This window comes from Gekko japonicus, unplaced genomic scaffold (assembly GCF_001447785.1).
Source record: "Gekko japonicus isolate JY-2015 unplaced genomic scaffold, Gekko_japonicus_V1.1 scaffold4582, whole genome shotgun sequence".
NCBI classification, from domain to species: domain Eukaryota; kingdom Metazoa; phylum Chordata; class Lepidosauria; order Squamata; family Gekkonidae; genus Gekko; species Gekko japonicus.
This window is the reverse complement of record NW_015159846.1, coordinates 23,295-27,459: the sequence shown is the minus strand read 5'-3', so window position 1 is coordinate 27,459 and position 4,165 is coordinate 23,295.

Here is a 4,165-nt window from a genome sequence, read left to right as displayed (position 1 = left end):
AAGTAAACAGGATCCCTTGGAACTTCTTTCCCCTTGAAGAAGCAGGGCGGAGGCGAGAAATCTTTCATCCAGAGAAGAACCACAGTGTTCTAGGCCCGTATTCAGATTCACCCCGACAGAAGGGCCGTTTTCCAGGGTCCAGCCTCTTTGGGGATCCAGCCTAAGACCAGCCCTTGAATAACTCTGGATGTGCGTCAGGAGACATGCCCACCCAAGTGCTTGTCAAGTCCTGGATGCAGTCACTCCCACAACACTCTTGCAGCAGCAAGATCTGTTTATTGAGAGGTAGAGAGATTCCAAGCATAGACAGGTTCTGTGTCGGGACTGACACCCAGGTGCCAGGACCGACCCTATACTACAAGCAAGGCCAAACTAATGAAGCAATATTCTCACTCAGCCCGCCAAGGACACAAACCTGATCCTACAGCTGCCCCCAGCACCCACAACTAACGGTTACATTATCTAGACCAGGGGTGGCCAAACTGCAGCTCTTTCACACAGTCTAATTTAATGTTAATCAAAAGCAAATTTGCATATTTTCCAATAAAAACATGTGTTGAGTATTTGTTTCTGTCTTGCAGCTCTCAAACATCTGACGTTTATTCGGTGTGGCTCTTACGTTAAGCAAGTGTGACCACCCCTGTTCTAGACGTTCCCTGCATAATGAGGTCATGGTGGACCCTGAGGCAATACGTTTCCTGAGGTCTCGCTGGCGCTATTCAAGCGTAAGCAGACCTTCACACGCACACATCCACTCCCTCCCTTCCTAGCAAAGAAGATATAAACAGCATGTAGATGAAACCGGTGGAATGAGCACTTCTGAGAAAGTAAGGTAAAAGGTAAAGGTCTCCCTTGCTCAAAAGCCAGTCAAGTCCGACTCTAGGGTTGCGGTGCTCATCTCCGTTTCCAAGCCGAAGAGCCAGCACTGTCCGAAGATGTTTCCGTGCTCATGTGGTCGGCATGACTGGATGCTGAGGTGCACAGAATGCTGTTACCTTCCCACCGAAGTGGAACCTATCTATCTATTTGCAGTTTCTTGCTTTTGAACTGCTAGGTTGACAGGAGATGGGGCCAGGGACGGGAGAGCTCACTCCGTCACACGGCACTCGGGTCTCAAACTGCTGACTGACCGACCGACCTTCCAGTCTGCACTTCAGTATCTTAACCACTGAGCCCCCGTGGCCCCCACTCTGAGAAAGTAAGGTAAAGGTTCCCTTGCTTGAAAGCCAGTCAAATCCAACTCTAGAGTTGCGGTGCTCATCTCCGTTTCAAAGCCGAAGAGCCAGCGCTGTCCAAAGACGTTTCCGTGGTCATGTGGCCAGCATGACTAAACACCAAGGCACACGGAACGCTGTTTACCTTCCCACTGAAGTGGTACCTATTGAACTACTTGCAATTTCTTGCTTTCGAACTGCTAGGTTGGTAGGAGCTGGAACTAGAGACGGAAGCTCACTCCATCATGCGGCACACTCGGGTCTCGAACTGCTGAACTACCGACCTTCCACAGCCTGCAGTTCAGCGTCTTCACCACTTGAGCCACCGCAGCTCCTGAGAAAGTTGTTGACCCCTAATGCAGCAGAGCCTGAGTTTAGCTAGACAACATTCCATGACAAGCAAGGCCCGAGGCTGACAGGGCTGAAGAAGGACACAGGTAACTCTGCTGAGTGCACAAGGTTGCCAACTCCGGGTTTGGGGAATCCCCGGAAATCTGGGGCTGCAGCCTGTGGAGGGCAGAGTATAATGGCCGAGAGTCCACCCTCCAAAGCAGCCCTTTTCTGAACACAAAGGCATCTCTGTCGTCAGGAGATCGGCTGTCATTTGAGACAATCCCAAGAGACTGTTCCTGGACACTGGAATCCCTTCATCAGGGAGATGGAGGGGAGGAACCAGCCAAATTGCTTGGCATTCAAGCCACTCAATCAACAGTCATCCCATTTGATGCCATCTTGGCCTCTTTTCTGGGCCTCCTAAAGTGCCGGGGGGGGGGCCAACAGTGGGAGGACTTCTAGTGTCCCGGCCCCGCTGCTGGACCTCCTGAGGGCCCCTGGTATTTCTGGCCACTGTGTAAGACAGAGTGTTGGGCTGGAGGGACCACTGGCCTGATCCAACGTGGGCTTCTCTTACGTTCTTATGACCTGAACCCACGCCTCCTGGGACTGTGCCCTTGGCTTTCTCCCTGTTGTGTTTTCCAGGCTCCGTACCTCTCTCGCTTGCGAAGGGATACAGTTTCTCCCACCCAAACCCCAGTGCAGGAGGAGGAATCTGGCATTGTGTTAAGGCTGCCTCTACCACGTGAGCTGTGGGGTGATGGGGCAGGGGCGATGCGGTTGAACAAGCCGCGTTCCTTCCCTGTGCATCTGCTTTGCAAAACCCTGCGGTGGGTGGGTACTCGAACCCACATCTGTGGCATTCCCTGCTATGGTTTACTCCAGGGGTCCTGTCGCCCACTCCATGATCCTCACTGTGATGGGAGGCCCATGTGCCATTTCTCCCTCCTGAGACCAGGGGGTGTGGCCACATCAGCATGCTCCGCCCCTCTCTGCCTGTCAGAGGGGAGTCGCCTCGTGCTGTGATGGGTGGGCGTTGGATGGTGTTTCCATTAGTTTTGGAGGCACTGCTGCCTGCACCTTCACGACCGATATTTTAAAGGCTTTCCTCTCCTCTGCTGGGTGGGGGGCCTTGGACACCAGCTGGCAGCCCCACCCCCCACACTGGGAAGGCCTCTGGGTCTCCGGACGGGGCTGCGGTTGATTCCATTGGCAGGCAGGAGCTCCCTGGTGCTTGTGGACGGTTCCTCATCCTCTTGGAGAGGAGTGACCAGTGGAGTGCCTAAAAGGGTCTGTCCTGGGAGGACCAATCGACAGAAGCACAGTGTCCAGATCATGCAAACTGATGGTACCACTTTACTCCGCCCTGGTGAGACCTCACCTGGAGTACCATCTTCAGTTTGGGGCACCACAATTTAAGAAGCATGTAGGCAAGCTGGAACGTGTCCCGAGGAGGGCAACGAAGAGGGTGAGGGGTCCGGAGACCGAGTCCGATGAGGAAAGGCTGAAGGGGCTGGGTCTGTTTAGCCTGGAGGGGAGACCGACCGAGAGGTGGTATGATCACCATCTCCCAGTACCTGAAGGGCTGCCATGGACAGGGTGGTACAGAGTTGATTTCTGGTGCCCCAGAAGGTCGGACCAGAACCAATGGGATGCATGGGATACAGCAGGTTGAGAAAGAAGGACTTTTCTCCCTTTCTCACAATACAAGAACTCCTTGTGGGCACTCCATGAAATTGCTGAGCGGTTGGGTTAGAACAGATAAAAGGAAGGACTTCTTCACCCAAAGAGTGATGAACACATGGGATTCGCTGCCATAGGAAGTGGTGGAGGCTACAAGCATGGACGGCTTCAAGAGGGGATTGGATAAGCATATGGAGCAGAGGTCCATCAGTGGCTATTAGCCACAATGTAGGGCTGGGGCAAGTGACGCTCTGTATTCTTGGTGCCTGGGGGGCGGGCAGCAGTGGGAGGGGGCTTCTAGTGTCCTGGCCCCACTGCTGGACCTCCTGAGGGCCCCTGGTATTTCTGGCTACTGTGTGACACAGAGTGTTGGACTGGATGGGCCTTTGGCCTGATCCAACATTGGCGTCTCTTATGTTCTTTTTGAAGCAGGAACTCCTTTGCATATTAGGCCACACACCGCTAATGTAGCCAGTCCTCCAAGAGAACATAAGAACATAAGAACATAAGAGACGCCAATGTTGGATCAGGCCAAAGGCCCATCCAGTCCAACACTCTGTGTCACACAGTGGCCAGAAATACCAGTGCCATCAGGAGGTCCAGCAGTGGGGCCAGGACATTAGAAGCCCTCCCACTGTTGACCCCCCCCAAGCACCAAGAAGACAGAGCATCACTTGCCCCAGAGCCCCTAGCTATACCTTGTGGCTAATAGCCACTGATGGACCTCTGCTCCATATGCTTATCTAATTCCCTTTTGAAGCCATCCATGCTTGTAGCACCCACCACTTCCTGTGGCAGTGAATTCCAAGTGTTAATCACTCTTTGGGTGAAGAAGGACGTCCTTTTATCCGTTCTAACCCGACCGCTCTGCAGTTTCATGGAGTGCCCACGAGTTCTTGTATTGTGAGAAAGGGAGAAAAGTACCTCTTTCTTTA